We start from the raw sequence: 19,794 nt of genomic DNA, 5'->3' as shown, positions 1-19,794 counted from the left end.
AATTCATGATGCTAAACTGGGCTGTCTCTGTAAACAAGGATTGTCCATGGTCATTCTCCTCCCACTTTGCCATCTACCTAATGAACATTGAACACCACTTAATAGTCTCCCGATTCAACTAAGATATAAAATTGAGTAAGGCAAGGTTTGGCATGAAGCTACAGTTTAAGGAGAAAAATCCTGCTCACAGGTAATTATCACATCTGGGAGTCAGGGGAGGATGTTTCTGCAGCAGTTGATGAACCTTTTGCAAAGTGGCTTTTGTACTGCACTCCAGTGGTTAACTGGGAACACGTCAAATGGATTGAGAGCAGTCTACTTCAGGAAAGGGTGACACTTTTGCAGGGGCTTGGTGGTGTGAGAAGAATAATATGAGGACTAAGCTACACATTAAACTGTCATTTGCAGTGGAGCATTTAATGGGAGAAGGAAATGAAGCAAAAAGAAGTTTGTATAGGATCACAACATCCATTCTAACACCTCTAAATACCAAATTGTACATAGTAGGAAGGTCACAGAGTTCAGCTTTGAGAAATGGTAATGAATGTCTAAGTGATGATTGCTTGCAACCAGGAATTCAAACAGTCTGAGGCATAAATGGAAAAAAAGTATGGAATATTTCATTAAAAATGTGTGTGTGTGTGTGTGTGTGTGTGTGTGTGTGTGTGTGTTGTAAATGATAAGATCTGTTGGCAAAGAGCACCTTAAGACAAAACTCATCATAGCAACTGACTGATCTAGAACATAGGTTTGACCCATCAACTACTCACTAGTTGTGGAGTATTCTAAATGTGACATTAGCACTGTACTCTTTTCAAACCCTCTAACACACCCAGCCCTTGGGAATCAAGATAACAGAACCAAAGGAGAAGAAGTGGCTTCCTCTTCTCTGCTGAAAACCTCTGTAGAGGATGATGGTCATGGGACACACAAGGCTATGAGCTGCAGAGGAGCACTGGCCTGATATAGCAGCCTAAGGGCAGGACACAGCCTCATCACTGTCCTCCCAAGCTCAATAGAGAAGAGGTTGTAGGTAACGGCTGAGAGCAAGAACACCTGGAAGGAAAATGGAGATTTAAAATACACGAGGGTAACGGACTTGACAGAGACCGAGGGGGCATCAGCACGGCCGTAGTGTGCCAGGATCATTCAAAGATGGTATCATTCGTATCCACAAAAAGGAGAGTCATAAGGGAAAGTTAAGCTATAGCAAGAACCGTAATTTAGCTAGTAATCTAGGGAAGGATAGATACAAAGATTGTGATGTTGTTGGAATCTTGTAAGTAAGGAATGGTGAGGGTAGGCAAGAACTGAGAGTAAGGCAGCAGGAACAAAAATAAGAATTGTACAAGGCAGACACATACTTCTTTTGAGCCAGCTGAAGGAAATTTGATTAATGTCTGTAAGCACTTGCTATCCTAGGGCTGGCAGTGTGAGAGCAATGATCAGATGTTTCTGAAGGTGACCCTGGGCTTTCATTTGTGTTGCCCTGAATAATCTAGATGAGCTGAATTGTAGGGGATAGAGTTCCCCTGTAGAAGTGGCTGTGTCAAACATCAGTAACACACAGGAGCAGTGGCCTCTTTCCTGCAAAGGAGGAATGTATCCATTGCCCTACGGGCACAGAACAAACAGGCACTGTTAGTGGCTGTCACTCAAACTGAAGTTTTGCTATCGAGATTGCTTTCTCCTTCATGGACAATGTTGCACTCATGCCTGCCTTTAGCAGGGGGAAATGAAAGTGATGAAGAGCAGGGGCAAGCCAGCCCACTATACTGAGGGGAAGCATCCTAGGATGACAGGAAGAGGCAAGGGGCAGGGTCATAACGACACCTTCAGAAGCATCTCAAGATGATGGGCAATATGCAGGGGACTGGGTCCTAATTACATCTTCTCACTGCTTCATGGCTTTATCAGTTTCTCAGCTACTTCAATACTCTACAAAGTCTACTCTGTAACCCATGGTTTATATGCTGCTGTAAAATTTGTATTAGACACTAGAGTATGACAGATGAGAGCCATTAAAGGACCCACATAGCATGATCCAGAGTAGTCACATGAATGATTCAGCTGCATCTGGCATAGCCTAGTGCTATAAATTGTGGTAATGATATCTCATAGGACTGGACTGCGGTTAGACCAAGGACTTACCAAAAGACCAAAAGACACCCACAAATTGGCTGTTGCCCTGACAGTGTTGTAGAGTAAAAAGGTTCTAAATGTTCCTCCAGCCATCAGGATGAGCCTTGATAAAGTACTCCACATTAATTAATGTGACCAATGTCCTCAGAATCTATATCTATAGCTATATTAACTGCCAAATTGCCTCTTCAATTAGTGAGTGAATAAGAGTTGGAAACCAAGAAAATAGCCTGGCTGAGTCAGGTAATAATATGTCCAAAGAGGAATTGAAATTATGAATATTGATGTTTGCCTTATCATTGTTATACTTTCATCTAACTCTTCGATTTACTAAATTATACTAGGTGAATAATCACTTGGTGGTAAACAGAAAAGACGTTGTACTAGCTTTAACAATTAACTTGATATAGTCTAGAAATGCCTGAGAAGAAAATCTCAGTTGAGAGATCTCTCAGGTCAGATTGGTCTGTAGTCATTATGGGGAACTGTCTTAATTGTTAATTGATGTAGAAGGGCTTAGCCCACTGTCGGCAGCACCATTGCCTGAGCAGGTGCTCCTGGCCTATGTGAGTCTGTGCTCCAGCAAGCAGAGTTACTCCATGGTTTCTGCTTCAGTTTCCTGCTTGAGTTTTTACCCTGACTCCCTCAATGATATGCTATGTCCTGTAAGCTGAAATAGGCTTCTCCTTCCCCTAAGTAGCTTTTGGTTAGATTTTTTTTTTCAGCAACAGAAAAGAAACTATAATAAATATCTTGGCCCACGTTCTATTTCATCTTTGGTCCATATGATGATTTAGAACTCAAAGCACAGAGGGAACTGCTTTGTGTGACAGTGATAATGGGCTCACCAGCAGAATCAGGAAATCACCCATTGGAGTCTACAAACTCAGTCTGATCTAGAGTGTACTGTATGTTATATAGGTCCATGTCCTGTGAACATCCTGGTCTAAGCAGCCATGTTATTCCTGAGCATCTACAAGGCAGTTAAAATCAACTCAGGATATTATGATGGATTTGTAATTTTGTCTGTGCGTTCAACTGGTACAATTATAGCACCATTGCTGATAGATGGAAAAATTACCCTGCCAGAGTGTTGCCCATGTTCCATCATAAGGTGACATGTACTTTGGTTCCAGAAAGCTGTAACATTCTGCTCCTACATAGGCCCATCTGAACAAGATCATATTTTAAACATCTATTTCAGATAGGGCAGATTAAAATCAGCAATGTTTTTAATGCCCACTGAAAATCTGTTTCAATTGAATATTCACAATCTATTTTGCAGGGTTAAGTCCTGAGATCATTTTGTCTATGTTTCAAAGTGTCAAAACTAAGCATTGTTTTCTTTTGGATTCAAAAAAAATGTGACATTTTATTGATAGTATAGCACAATTATTTTCTCCATTGTGTGTGTGAGAGACAGAGACAGAGCAGAGAGAGACAGGGAGCGATTGATTGACTGATTGATTGATCAATTGATTGATTGGTGCTTGGCTGCTTTAGTCTGCCAGCCTTTTCAAAATTATGAAACATACTAGGTGGAGAAGCAAGGTGAACATGCTATATATTCCTTTCAACCATTAAGGAATACCTTCTCTCTGTACCAAATCAGAATCCACTGTTGCTAACAGAATTGTTTGACAAATTGCTGTATATGCCATTTATGTATATGGCTGTTACACAACAGATTCATATGGTAAGTGGAAAAGCAAGAACAGAACCAAGGGCTTTGACTATACATCAGACTTTTCAAATGCTGTGATTTCTATTTAAGCAAAACCTCTTTTACCTAAGTCATTTATTGGGATGCCCACTGTAGTCAGACATCTATCCAGAGAGTGGATCCTACAGGATCCATAAAAAGAATTCTAACCATGGTATGGTAAGGTTTGGTGTCTCATGGGTTTTCAGAAAAACTGTAGAGAAGCCCATTTTTCTAGATGTAATTATATTTTAAGAGGACCATAACACAGGTATGCATGAGTCCCTGGCTGGAAGCCTCTGGTGGTTAATGTTGGTGCAGAATATGGTCTAAGCACTTTTTTCTTTCCAGGCAAGTAGCTGTTCTACTTTCTATGACTGTTCTCATATCCCTCAGATTGCAGCTCCCATTTTAATTCTCCTGACCTATTGTCCACAGGGTTTTTTTGTTTGTTTGTTTTTTTCCTTTATCTAAGACAGTTGTGACTTTGCTGTAAAAATTTACCTGTAATTTTAAGAACAGCTCAGAAACACATAGAAAAAATTATCTGTCCCTCCAAAATATTCTCAATTTTTTTGTCCAGTGGGTCTTGATATCGCTCCTTTCTTCCTCTCTCCCTCCATCTTTCTGTACACAAGTACATAATGCATGTGTGCTTGAGCACACACACATGCAGAGAGAGAGAGAGACAGAGACAGAGACAGAGAGACAGACAGAGACAGAGAGACCCAAATCTTCATGTTCAAAAACTGAAAGTTTTCCCCATAATTTGTTTGAAGACAAAATATGGTCTCTCTACTGTTGTGCAAACCACATTCCTTTAACTGCAAAACTGGTCTAAATACGAGCTCCTCTGTCAGGGCTCACTAGACATACTAGATGTCAGCTCGCTCTAACACTCCTAGGCCGACATGGACCTAAGAAGCAGAGGGCATCTTTTCTTTTTCCTCTTTTGGAGATAATGTGTCATTTGGTCTAGGCTGGCCTTGAATTTACTATGTGGCTGAACATAGTATTAAACTACTGACCTTCCTGTTTCCACATCCCCAGGGCTAATATTACAGATGTGTACCACCATTTCAGGTTTATGGATATTTCATGTATAGCCTCTTCCTTATGGGCACAGATAGAGTTAGGAATTCTAAAATATAGACCCCAACATTCATGAGCTCTCACTCTTGTTTGTTTCCTCTGAAGCAAGGCCAAATTCAACAGATGGTCCCAAGATGCCTGTGTGTGTCACGGAGGTCCATTCAGTTAGATAAGCAACTTTTCCACTAGTCTTCCCTAGATAATTCTCTCTGTTTTTTCCTAAGGGTCCAGGCCCTTAAGTTTCCTAGAGGTTGCTGCTTTGGAAGAGGGTTTGTATCTATCTTTATCCTTCAAAGAGACTTTCTGAAACTGAACACTCTCATAGGGAGCATTTTCTAAAGAAACGTTAAAAGTTCTACACCCTCGGTGTTTCTTTCACAGCACCCCTCTCTGAATTCCATGCTTTTACAATCTAGATGGGCTGGTAACTTGCCAGATCACCTCATCCAGCTCTTTTTGTTCTTTCAACTTGTATGTCTCTTACATTTATTATACGCAACAAGGAGCCAGGCTGTTATTTCAACACTGCGAGTTTTCAGTGTCACCCTGGCTCCTTTTTCTCTCCCTGTCTCTTTCTTCTGGTATTTTACTGTCAGTGATAAGAAGAAGGAGCCAGGCTGTGTCTCCAATGCCTCATTCACACATCACAGCCTCATCGTTTATAACATCTGCAGTCCTGGTACTAGGAGGGCACCATTCTGATTCCTTCAACTATAAGTTGAGGACACCTTTCCTTTGGTTTAAAATAACCAGTTCCCCCTTTTGTTAAACTATGACCAGCATTGTCTTCAACACCCATATTGTCTATAAACACTCTGTTCTGATGCTTAAGTATGTTCTGAGGAAATTTACGTTCCCTCTAGCCACCCCTGCTTACTTCTTGGTTATCACTATCAGAGCCATCAACATCTGTATTTTTTTTTAAAGAACCATTCCAGGCAAACGAAACTTTTTCTTATACTCACTAAAAGTCTCCCATGTTCTTTCCAATGCCCAGTTTTAAGATCATGCCTACATTTTACATGTTTCTTCCAGCGGATACCCACTTCCATGTATCACAATCTAAATTAGTGCCTATTGCTGCAAAAAACCCAAACCAAACCAAAACCAAACCAATCATACAACAACAACCAAAAAACCCCGTATGCTTACTGATTTAAAACAGATCTATTTTATTTTATTAATTAATTCTGTGGCATTTTCACTCATACATATAATAATGCATTCTGACTGATTACTCTCACCTCATCCTTTTTAAATCTTTATCTCCCTCTTACTGTGTCAACACCCCCACCCTGGTCCCTTTTCATGTTCATAATGTGTGTGTGTGTGTGTGTGTGTGTGTGTGTGTGTGTGTGTGTATGTGTATGTGTTTCATTGAGTTAAAACAGAACTTTCTGTGTGACCATGGGTATGAAGATATCTAATAGAGTCTGGTGGGCTCACCCGGTGGCTACACAGCTGAGGATGATGATTCCTCTTTTCCCTGGGTTTTTCAGTAGCGGGAGCCTGAGTTCACTGTGAAATCACCTTTGCAATGGCCATGCCCCACCCAGAAAACAGCATTACACTGCCCTCCTCCCTGGCTTTTCCCCTTTCTTTTAAGAGACTCCCTGAGCCTTGGAGGGGATGGATGGTCTAAATGTCCTGCTTAAGTTTTTCAGTAAAGCTTTGTGGGTTAAAATTCCAATGTATCTTTAACTGCGGTAAAATCCAACTGTTCCTTTTTGCTAGCTTTAACAGAAAATCTGCCTCCTTGAATTTCTTTTACCATCTAGAGACCATCCATATTCCTAGGCTCTGTCCCCTTTCCTCAATTTCCAAAACCAGTAACATTGTATCATATTTCCTTACTCTTTGTTTTACATATTGCAGGGAATGTGAAATTAATGTTTATTGCATTAATGTATCTTACACTATAAATGATAAAATATGTATTTTGATTATCGAGTTAAGTTTTATAGTACTGTTATCATCAAAGATTTAATCTTATGTGGGTGAACTTTATCATACTAACTCACAGCAAATGCAGTGTTTGGTAAGTAATATTACCAAAATGAAACAAGACTCTTACTATTTTTAATTTGTAGGTGAGCCCATTCTGGTGCCAATGTTAAAATTTTATAGCTCCTTAATATCAAAAGTAAGTCCACATACCAGATGCGTGAGTCCAGATTCTATTTTACAGTTTCCTAACGAAGAGCCTTACCATTGACACCAGCTTTGTAGGTCTATGCCATCAGAGGAGCGATCCTGAATAGGCTATCTAACCTCACCGAACCTGTGGATCAAATGGGATAAAAGGAGCCTGTAGTTCCCAAGACTGGTTTATGAGGTTTTCAGCAGAATCATTGATGCCACTCAAGAGTTAAGAGGAGGCTAGAGTAACATCCCTGATTCCAGGAGAGCAGTTCTGTTTCTGAATGTTTCATACAGAATGCCATTGGGAAAAATATTTATTACTAAAAATAAATTCTTGTAACCAGACATAAAATTCTATAGGAGCTGTACTTTACGTAAGCATTATGGTCTCATAGGGCATGTGGCAGATAAAGAGAGACTCAAATTAAGAAAGGCTTTCCCAGGCATGTGATGGGCATCTCCCAGGCATATGATGGGCATCTCCCAGGCATATGATTGGCATCTCCCAGGCATGTGATGGACATATCCCAGGTATGTGATAGGTCTCTCCCAGGCATGTGATGGGCATCTCCCAGGCATGTGATGGACATATCCCAGGCATGTGATGGGCATCTCCCAGGCATATGATGGGCATCTCCCAGGCATGTGATGGACATATCCCAGGTATGTGATGGGCATCTCCCAGGCATATGATGGGCATCTCCCAGGCATGTGATGGACATATTCCAGGCATGTGATGGGCATCTCCCAGGCATATGATGGGCATCTCCCAGGCATGTGATGGACATATTCCAGGCATGTGATGGGCATCTTCCAGGGCTGCTGTTGTTTCTTACTGTTGTGTGAGTGAGCTACTCTGAAGACAGACTCTCAATGTGGTATACTTGGTAAATACAAGGACTGTGTCAAATGGTGTTCTTGCTTCCCTCTGACTTTTACTTTAAATAGCTCACAATTCCAACAAGCTTTCTTATCCTATATATATCTGTTTGTTGGAGATAGTCCTTCCTTGTAAGATTTGAATGTGCCAGTGAAATTACTTGAGGATTCAAAGAGTTCCTAAGTGTATGTGGTCTGTTTTGACCATATAGTTGTATATATAAGCTTAATATGTATGTAAACAGCTTTACTTAATTTCAATGAAGCCATTATTTCATCAGCTACAATATTTGATTAATGTACATCAAAAAACACAGATATTAGAATATTTCTGAGTTTTCAATATTGAGGGTGATAGCTTTTACAGTCTATATTTAAACTTACTTCATGAAAGGTTAAAATATGGTAAATTACGTTATTTAAGGCTAGCCACTGAAAAAAGAATGAAATAGAAATATGAATCACAAATAATGAAAATATCCCTGCTTCAGGAGACTTACAAGCTACCTACAGTTCTAAAACGGCTCCTGATAATAATCTCTAGTTTAAGTATACACGTAGAATGTAAAGAAAATTTGAGGACTGTTTCTGCTTTTCATGGATCATGCAGCATGAGGCTATTTATTTTCCTAGCATCTTCTGCTAAGTCGTCAACTCTTCTTGTTATCAACAATATAAATGCTCAACCTACATTTGAACCCTAATTACTAGGTGTCAGTAATGGGTGAAAGTTTTGCTTGAATTCACTGACTTCATCAGTAATAGTAGTTTATAAAATGCAACACAACACAATACACAACAAACTAGGCCACAAAAGAAAAGAGTGTGGGGTCTTTAAGTCTTCTTGGCTCAAGGATAACCTGGAGCCTTAATATGAGGATTCTAAGATAGCTCCCTTGGAGTGACTGCTCCCTTTCAATTGCATTGATTCATCAGCCTGCCACTCATGCTAAGCTGTGAATGAGAAGGATAGCCATCACAACTTTTAGATTTTGGTAGAGAAAGCTACCTCAGTTTCACACTCAAGTATACTGACTTCTGTTCGTTTTTGGCTTCTGTGGATTTAGCTCTCATGGTTTTGAAGATCACCAAAAGAACTTGAAAGTTCATACCATGTAGCAATTTATCCTTTTATAAGGAGCAATTCTGAATCTTATGCTTCAGAGCATAATAAGCAAGAGAGTGTCACTGAACAAGTGAGTGGGCCTGGGCTGTCTCTAAACACCTACACTTCAGACTGGCTATTATTGTTCTATACTTTTGCTGCCTCGTAATAACTCTTCAGTGGTAAAATTCATATTCTTGAAAAGAAAATCTTCTGCTGGTTCAGTGGCAAAAATGAAAGGAAAATAACATGGCAGAGACATGGTTCTCAGCTAGAAAGTAAAGATGTTTGAAGAATGAAAACTTATATTAGAAATGGCTAAATTACAGACAAGGTTAAAAAAAAAGTGATCCATTTTCCCAGAAGCTCAGAGGAGAAAAGGGAAGAGATGAATAGGTAAAGCACAGAGTGCCTTGGGAGCAGTGAAACTATTCTCCACAACTCTGCATTGGTAGACAGCACATCATGTATTTGTCATAAGCCTGTATGAACTGGACAGCACAGAAAAAGATTTAGAATGCATACTAAGGCCTTCAGCTACTAATCATAGCCCAGTATTGGTTCATTAATTGTAACAATGTTTCCACTCCACTGCGAGATGTTCATAGAGAAATGTTTGCAGACGGAGGGAGGTTACAAAACAACTATGCATTTTCTGCCCTTCCCCCTACAATCCTAAAACTGCCTTACAAGGCAAGCACATTTTTAATGAGTAGAATTAGGAAGCATTCTCTGTGTGCACATAGCTGTTCATCAAGTGAGAAATGATATGGTCATTGGTGATATCTTTACATGAAAAACAGCTCAAAATACAATGTAGCACAAAGGCGAGTTTGGAGGGAGCCCAAAGCCTGTACATACATTTTTACAAAGCAACTAGTAAGTTGCTCCAGATAAATTAAACTGGTAAATTAAGAAATGCTTGAGGAATGATGCCACCCTGGGAAACTAAATGGAGGGGGCCACTTAGATGTATGTTTTCAGAGTTGAAGAGGAACTTTTCCTATGTTAAAGGAAAATATATTTGCAATTATGCATGTCTAAGGAAAAAAATGATTTAGAATCTGGGAAGACGGAAGGCAGAGCATCTCCTCTGACAACTTGTAGAGAGGTCTAGCTCTTAGGGTCCTGTGGGGCAGGAATTCACAAACGAGCCACTTGCCTGTGGCTTTGCAGTCCCCAGTTCAGGCCCAAGCAGCACACCGCCAGTTGTGGTGGTGCACTCTGGTAGGATTTGCAAAGGAGGCAGAGGCAGGAGGACCCTGTGTTCCAGGCCAACCTGGGAGGCTTGCTGAGGAGAAGCTGCGACAGGGTCCACAAACCGTTGTAGCAGGACCATGGAGGCTGCAGTGGCTGCTGCTCCAAGTTGCCAGCTGCTTTTCATTGTGTTGGTGGTGGTGGCAATGCTAGTACCAGGGACGAAGGATTTCCCGCTGCTGTTCAGAAACAATTGCCAGGACCATCCTGTTACAAGAAAGCATTTGAAAAAGTAAGTTTGGAGAAGTTTGGTGAGGCAAGTGGTGGGAAGAAGTTGCTGTGAAGATATTCTCTTCTAGGGAAAGACGTTTGTGGTTCCAAGAGGCAGAGATTTATCAGACTGTGATATTACCCCATGAAAACATCCTAGGATTTACAGCAGCAGACAACAAAGACAATGGCACATGGACTCAGCTGTGGCTGGTGTCCGATTACCATGAGCGTGGATCCCTTTTTGATTTCTTGAATAGATACACTGTTACAGTGGAAGGGATGATCACACTCACTCTGTCCACGTCAGTGGTGTTGCCCATCTTCACGTGGAGATTGTTGGTACCCAAGAAAAGCCAGCTATTGCTCACAGAGATTGGAAATCAAAGAATACCCTGGTGAAGAAGAATGGAACCTGTTGTGTTGCAAACTTGGGACTGGCTGTGAGACACGCTTCTGCCACAGATACAATTGATATTGCTCTAAACCACAGAGTGGGTACACACACACACACACACACACACACACACACACAAATTCTGCAGGGAACCATGACCACGCCTAACAGCAACTTTTTTTTCCATTTTTCTTTATTAAGAAATTTTCTACTCACACTACATACCACCCACAGATCCCATCTCCTTCCTCCTCCCATCCCCCAGCCCTCCCTCCCAAGCCACCCCACATCCCCACATCCCCCAAATCAAGGTCTCCCATGGGGAGTCAGCAGAGCCAGGCACACTGAGCCTAGGCAGGTCCAAGCCCCTTCCCACTGCACCAAGGCTGTGCAAGGCATCACACCACAGGCACTGGGCTCCTAAAAGCCTGCCCATGCACCAGGGACAGATCCCGATCCCCCTCCCTGGATGCCCCCCAAACAGTTCGAGTCAAACAACTGTCTTCTGTATCCAGAGGGCCTAGTCCAATTCCATGGGGGCTCCACAGCCACTAGTCTACAGTTCATGGGCTTCCACTAGTGTGGCTGGTCATCTCTGCATGTCTTCCCATCACGATCTCGACGTCCCCCGCCTGCAGAATCCCTCCTCTCTCTCATCAATTGGATTCCCAGAGCTCAGCCTGGTGCCTGGCCATGGATCTCTGCATCTGCCTCCATCAGTCACTGGACAAAGGCTGTATGATGGCAGTTAGGGTATTCACTAGACTGGTCAGCCGAGTAGACCAGTCCCGGCACCCTCTAGACCACTGCCAGCACTCCCAGGTGGGGTCATCCTTGTGGATTCCTGAGAGTCTCCCCGGCACCCTGCCTCTTCCTATTCCTATGATGTCCTCATCTATCATGGTATCTCCTTCCCTGCCTTCCCACTTTATCCCTGTTCCAGCTCGACCCTCCCATTTCCCTATGTTCTCATCCCCCACTCCTTGCCTTCCACCCCCTACACTCCCAGTATGCTCATATAGATCTCATCCACTTCTCCTTCACTGGGCCATTCATGTGTCCCTCCTAGGGTCTTTCCCTGTTAGCTAGCCTCTCTGAAGCTGTGGGTTGTAGTCTGGCCATCCTGCCCTCACATCTAGTATCCACTTATGAATGAGTACATACTATGTTTGTCCTTCTGAGTCTGGGTTACCTCACTCAGGATGATATTTTCTAGTTCTATCCAGTTGCCTACAAATTTCATGATATCACTGTTTTTTTACTGCTGAGTAGTACTCCATTGTGTATATGTGCCTCATTTTCTTTATCCATTCTTCAGTTGAGTGGCATCTAGGTTGTTTCCAGGTTCTTGCTATTGTGAATAATGCTGGTATGAACATAGTTGAGTATGTATCCTTGTGGAAGATTGAGCATCCTTGGGTATATGCCCAAGAGTGGTATAGCTGGGTCTTGAGGGAGGTTGATTCCCAATTTTCTAAGAAAGCGCCATATTGATTTCCAAAGTTGCTATACAAGTTTGCGTTCCCACCAACAGTGGAGGAGTGTTCCCCTTGCTCCATATCCTCTCCAGCATAAGCTGTCTTCAGTGTTTTTGATCTTAGCCATTCTGATGGGTGTAAGATGATATCTCAGAGTTGTTTTGATTTGCATTTTCCTGATGACTAAGGATGTTGAGCAATTCCTTAAATGCCTAAAAGTAACTTTGAAATCTCCAAAAAGATGATGGGATCCCACAATGATGATTCCACATGGACTATGATAAAGACATTAAGCTGATTAACACCACCAAAAGATCGGCTTTGGAAGACAAACTGCTCAGGACAATTTCGACATGGCTAGCTGAGATGATCCAGCCTCACAGACTACTCAAGCAAGGACTTTTGACAAGCCCTGCATTTTCCCATTATGCAGACACTGGACAACAAATGATACAGCTACCTCTCCCAGAACTTGACAATTAACCCCAAATTGTTCTTTTCAGGATCCCCTAAAAATACCTTTGCCCCCAAACAGCAGGAAGTAATTTTAAGAATACAATGCCCACATTCCCAAGAGGTGGGGTGGGTGGCTTTTGGTCATTCAATAGGTTATGAATAATTGTCATGGTTTAGGATGATTGGTTACAAGTTGTTAATTGATAATGGTCAGGAAAAAAAGCTAAACAAGGAGATTAGATTCAGGGTTCTTGTTTGAAAAAAAGAAAAAGAAAAAAGAGGATATAGATAAGAGGTAAATTATTGAATCTACTCTGAAAAGAAAAAAAAGGAAGATATAGAAATAATTAAAAAGGTAGATTATTGAGTCTACTATGAAAAGAAAAAAGAGAATATAGATATGATAAGATAAAAGGTAGATTATTGAATCTACTTTTATAAAGGAACTACTTGTTTTAAATAGTTTACATTGGATTTGATTTTTCTATATTGTATACAAATTTTGTATTGGACTTACCAAAATAAGATAAATAATGAATTTTCTTGTCTGAATTTGTCAAAAGTTAATGGACTAGATATTGTTAAAGTTTATAGTGGAGTTTTTTTGTCTGAATCTGTCAAATGTTAATGCACTAGACACTCTTCATGTAATTCTTGACTGTATATATTGTATATACTTATTGTACTTATTAGATATAGTTTTTCTTATATTAGTTATAACCTTTTATTATTTTAGACAAAAAAAGGGGAAATGTGTTAATATATTGTGTTCCCTAATATATTGTGTACCATAATAAAGCTTACCTGGGATCAGAGAACAGAACAGCCACTAGATTAGATATAGAGGCCAGACACATGCCTTTAATCCTAACATTCGGGAGACAGAGATCCAGATCCATCCAGATCTCTGTGAGTTCAAGGCCACACTGAAAACAGAGCCAGGCATGGTGGCACACACCTTTAATCCCAGGACTTGAGATCTCATGTCTTGCTTGGGAAAGACATACGCCTTTAATCCCAGGAAATGATGGCAGGAAGCAGAAAAGTATATGAGGCATGAGGACCAGGAACTAGAGGCTTTTAAGCTTTTAGGCTTTTTAGCAGCAGTTCAGCTGAGATCCATTCGGATGAGGATTCAGAGGCTTCCAGTTTGAGGAAACAGGATTGGCAAGATGAGGTTGGCTTTGCCTTGTTGTGCTTCTCTGTTCTCTCAGTTTTCACCCTAATATCTGGCTCTGGGTTTTGCTTTTTATTAATAAGACTGTTTAGCAATTCATGTTACAGAGTCCTCTTCTTGAGTTGCTCAGAAGTACATCCCATTTTTATCTGCATCCACAAGTCATCTCTGGCCATAAGTCAGCATATTTTGTCCTCACTGTGGTACTTTTTTGTTTGATTAGCTTATAAGCAAAAGAATATGGAGTTGAGCTAATTTGACTATTTGAGTGACTTTTGGTTGCTGTGTGCATACAAATGACATACACCCATAGACCCAGGATTGTTGGGAATCTAAAGAATTCAGGGAAATTTCTCAGCTACAGTTGCCTTCTTTGGAGAGAGGGGAAATCAAAGGGTTCTGGAGACCATCCATCAGAGGATACTTAAGCACATTGAGAAAGTAAGTTCCCTTTGTGAAGAGGAAGGTCTACTTTTCTTTGAAGGAAGTAACAACGTTTGATGTGCCAGCAGAAGGAAAATGAAAGTTCTATTAATTTTCAAAATACATGTTTTAAGGATGAAGCTAAATGTGTAAGAACAACTTAAGGAGAAGTCAACCAACCAAAGAAAACTATAATAGTAACTCCAGCAAGTAGTCCCCCTTTTTTCCCTACAGAAATCAAAACAAGATTCTTGAGAGGCAGGACAGCTTATGAATATAATAGCAGTATAGCAGACGAGGACAGAAAGCATGTTTCTAGCCTAAGATGTAACAAACCAAGTGCTGTACAATTAATGACAACTGGTGTTTTCCAGTCCTATCATAGATCTTTCGCGGACTACATACGTTACCGGGAAAATTAGCCATCTACATAGCAATAACATTAAAGGCATCATTTTGAAAAGCACCACGTAAAATAAACACTGCCTTGAATACCGGGTGGTTGCTAGGAAACAGTGTCAAGTGCAATCCTTTCCAGTTGTGTCTGATTTTTCCATTTTATATCTTCCTCAATCATTAGGGCTTAACCCCTACAGGAATTTACATGAGCATAGCTCTCATGCTTCTGCAAATATAAATTTTCCAGGGGTTCCATTTAGTCCCTAGAAGGCCCTGGGCATCATCGCTAAGAATTTTGGGCAGGGTCAGTTGTTCTGGAAAAGGGCAACACTGGGGTTCTTGACCATATGGGGGTTTCTCCAGCACAGGGAAAGATGGAACTAGACTGAGTCCATGTGAAAATTTATCTTCTCTTCTTTTTCAGCGGGATGAATCCAGGGAGAAAAGGCTTAAGGGTAAAGCCAAATCAAGTGATTTGAGTTATTTTAAGAAGAAGCAATTCATTGCACTAGTTGCCAAACCAAAAATGCCTGGACAGCCTGCTCAAAGAGCCAGCAGCAAGAGGAGAGGAGAGGTGCCAGAAACTCCAGCCAAGGAGCACAGAGAGAGCTAGGGTTGCTTCCCTCCTGTGAATTAGCATTTCAATGATGCTACTGGGTGAGGGGGACCAAGAAATCCAGAGGGGTTTCTCTCAATGAGTTCCTATGATGTCTCTCCCTTTCATTCTACCTATTCAGTGGAGGTAACCACAGGGGGTTGGAGTGAGGGTGGGGGTGCCCATGATTCATTGATATAAATAGGAGTGAGTAAATGCAGAGAAACAATTCCTGGTGACTTCTGTAATCTTCCTTCACTCTGTAGTAATGGCTAGTAAGTACTGCATTTGTAGTGCCGAAAGCATTCCTGCAATCATAATCTTATTATGCTTCCTGTCACTCAGGGATGGTACGAATTTTCCCACTTATAGATGGGGAACTGAGAAGTTTTGAGCTTTCCCATCTACATCAACAGTAGCAGGAAGAGCAAGAACTTGAAAATCTGAGCCAAGAGCACTGAAGATGAGACCAAAGTTCCACTGCTAACCGATGCAGAGAGACATCACTCATAACACCCATTAACTGTGGATCCATTAAAGAGCCCTGGGCCTGGAAATCTAGATACAATCAAGTCCAAGAGAAAAGAATCTCCAGGCATAGACTGGGAAGAGATTCCATGAGAATGATTTCCCAAGAGATGGGAGTCAGCCAAGGATGGTGAAAATAAACTTTGAAAAGGAGAATTTTAATGTCATTTAATTTAGTCCTCATATGTAGCCTGTTGCTAGGTGGGTTCATATTCATTATCATGGCTGTTAGTGGACCAAGGTTTGTATTCTGCCAGTCAGCCATTGCTGATAGAATAATCTTAATTTCTAGCATCCAAAATGTACCTTCCTTAAGGACAAATGAAATAGCAGATAAAGGGCTGCTTTATTCACATTTTCTCTGATACTTTGAGAACCAAAATATATGCCTGGATTAAGTTATTTGGAATCAATGCCACTATGATTTTGGGAAGAAACTTACCATTGCATAATATTGAAAAAAATGCACTGTGTCTGATGCCGAGAATGCCAAGGTCATCTTAAATGTTAAAATGAGCTTCTTCCAGCCAGTCCCTGCACATATGTTCAGACAACCAGACACCTCATGAGAAAGTGCCCCTGTTTCTAGGCCTTTGCTAGATAGAAAACTGTCAAGTGGTAGCAAAAGAAGAGAGTTTCTGATTGATGAATACACTCAAATACCATGATGTATTGTACCACAGATAGTGCTGTTCCTCATTTCCTGGTGCACGCTTGCCTTCAGGGAAAGGGAAATGAGTTTTGCCTTAACAACAGAACATTTTACTAGACCCAGGCAGTACAGTGGAAGAACATAGAATCCTGCTTCAGACAGCCCACTCAGCCTCTGCACCCAGCAATACTTAATAAACAAGAACCTGCAGTTTTATCTGCCCACACCTAGTGTCATCGAGAACTTACAACTTACATCCATGTCTAATATATTGAGAGTTTTCCCAGTGTTCTCTGAACACATTCTAGTAAATGGATATTCAAAACAGTGTAAGCTTTAAAGTATTTTAGTGGGCTCCTATGCAGATGTCCTTCACACTTTGCCTTTAAGAAGCTGAAAACATGTCCTTCACGGTTAGGCACTCCTGAGTTTATTTATTTATTTATTTATTTATTTGTTTTTTCGAGACAGGGTTTCTCTGTGTAGCTTTGCACCTTTCCTGGAACTCACTTAGTAGCCCAGGCCGGCCTCGAACTCACAGAGATCCACCTGGCTCTGCCTCCCGAGTGCTGGGATTAAAGCCTGAGTTTATTCTTAAGAGAATAGTTGTAGTTTATATCTGACTGCCCCTCCCCTCCCCAAACACATTTTAATGCATTTGAAATCATTGTTCCAATAGAGAAAACGAAGCTTGCTACTTCTGCACAGATGAACTGCTCTTCTCGAAGCATCTTTGAAATGTGCAGCTCACTCCATTTTGTCACCGGGAGTGTTGTGGCTGGAGCCCTGCAGGTCTAGGTACTGTGACACTTCTGGCCCTTTTTCTCTTGTGCTTGGTTCACAGAGATGGATTTCCCTAGTGACACAATTCTCACTAGGTGAACAGAACAAGAAGAGGGTAAAATCAGCTGGCTGCTCCTTGTTGCCTTTCTCATTCATGCATCGACATGGTCACGATGGAGTATTGTATAGTTGGAGGGCTGTGCAGGGTAGCCGTGCTCTTTAAGAATTAAATGGTGGAACCACCTCGATGTGCACTAAAGCAGTGAGTGATGAGTACTAGAGTTGAAAAGGAGTAGATCCTGAAACTGGAGAAGAGAAATGAAAGTCTTTGCTACATTTGGATTGCGTTTTCAAGACATTGATCTAATCTAAATATCTAAAGACAATATCTAAAGACAATCTAAATATCTAAGACAATATCTAAATGCTATTCCACCTCTGCCATTTCAAAAGCCAACCCACCCCTCCAAGGTCCAGACAAGCTCTCTGCCATTTAGAAAGGCATTCCTGGAGACATACCAGGGCCTGTCCCTGTTTTCTCTCCACTCTGAACTAGAGGTCACCCTGCACTTTGCTTGTGCTAGCACTAACATCCTTAAGTGTATTATACTCATCTGTTATATGATGGACGCATTCAGACAGCTCTCAGCAATGCACATTCTGACAGCCCTTGGCATGGCTCATATCATAGGTCCCAGGGGGTTTCTATGACAAATGAATCAATTTCTTCATCTGCCCTTCTCTGGCCTATGGTTTCACTTGCCTGCCCCTTCTTCAAAGGCACCATCCAAGCAACTGTTCCATCTGTCCTAGTAGTTAGAAAGATACATAAAGAAGCTTTACTTTCTACTCAATGACAATTAGACTCAGAGCATATACCTCACATGTTTGCTTTTTCTAGAACTATATGTAACTCAGAAGAAAAACTCTACTCAGAACCTTACTGTTGCATCATATATGTATAATACGTATACATATACATATACATATACATATACATATACTTATAATACTGCCACACACTACTCCCCATGAGCAAGAAAGACAGAAGCTGTATGAGGCCCTGATGGCTGACCTTAGTTTTATCAGGGTATTTGAGTTTTAGTTTGACTATTTGTCTCTGACATATACTGACTCAATCTTGTTTGCCTTAGATAAAGCGGCTTATAGAAAGTATTTTAAAGGTATTATGCAGATTCTCAAATGTCTATAAAGGAATGGGTATAATCACTGACATCCCCTATATGAAATATACTTGAAGCTACTTCACTATTAGTAAGAATTTAAACCATACTGTAAGATTAATTAATTAATTTATTTTATTTATTTATTTATTTTTATTTTGCAATACAATTCAGTTCTACATATCAGCCACGGATTTTCTTGTTCTCCCCCTCCCACCCCCCTCACCTTCCTCCCAGCCCACCCCCCATTCCCACCTCCTCCAGGGCAAAGCCTCCCCTGCGGACTCAGATCAACCTGGTAGACTCAGTCCAGGCTGGTCCAGTCCCCTCCTCCCAGGCCGAGCCAAGCGACCCTGCATAGGCCCCAGGTTTCAAACAGCCAACTCATGCAATGAGCACAGGGCCCGGTCCCACTGCCTGGATGCCTCCCAAACAGATCAAGCCAATCAACTGTCTCACCCATTCAGAGGGCCTGATCCAGTTGGGGACCCCTCAGCCATTGGTTCATAGTTCATGTGTTTCCATTCATTTGGCTATTTGTCCCTGTGCTTTATCCAACCTTGGTCTCAACAATTCTCTCTCATATAAACCCTCCTCATTCTTGCTAATTGGACTTCCAGAGCTCCACCTGGGGCCTAGCCATGGACTTCTGCATCCAGATCCCTCAGTTGTTGGATGGGGTTTCTAGCATGACAATTAGGGTGTTTGGCCATCCCATCACCAGAGTAGGTCAGTTCGGGCTGTCTCTCGACCATTGCCAGCAGTCTGTTGTGGGGTATCTTTGTGGATTTCTGTGGGCCTCTCTAGCACTTTGCTTGTTTAGCATTGTTTGTAATAGCCAGAACATGGAAACAACCTAGATGCCCTTCAACTGAAGAATGGATAAACAAAATGTGGTACATATACACAATGGAATACTACTCAGCAGAGAAAAACAATGACATCATGAGGTTTGCAGGCAAATGGATGGATCTAGAAAAATTCATCCTGAGTGAAGTAACCCAGACTCAGAAAGACAAACATGGTATGTACTCACTCATAGGAGGATACTAGATGTGGAACAAGGATGACTGGACTGCTACTCACATCACCAGGGAGGCTACCTGGAAAACAGGACCCCAAGAAAGACATGGGGATCGCCCAATGACGGAGAAATGGAAGAGATCTACATGAGCAGCCTGGACATGAGTGGG

At 41.4% G+C, this 19,794-nt stretch overlaps 1 pseudogene; it reads left to right on the top strand.

Annotated features, from left to right (window-relative positions):
* Positions 1 to 10,399: 10,399 nt before the first annotated feature.
* On the top strand, positions 10,400 to 15,472 carry LOC131896162 (TGF-beta receptor type-1-like; annotated as a pseudogene).
* Positions 15,473 to 19,794: the final 4,322 nt, after the last annotated feature.

Source organism: Peromyscus eremicus, chromosome 19 (genome assembly GCF_949786415.1).
Source record: "Peromyscus eremicus chromosome 19, PerEre_H2_v1, whole genome shotgun sequence".
Taxonomy (NCBI): Eukaryota; Metazoa; Chordata; class Mammalia; order Rodentia; family Cricetidae; genus Peromyscus; species Peromyscus eremicus.
Note: the sequence above shows the minus strand (reverse complement) of the source record. Positions and strands in the feature narration are given on the sequence as shown.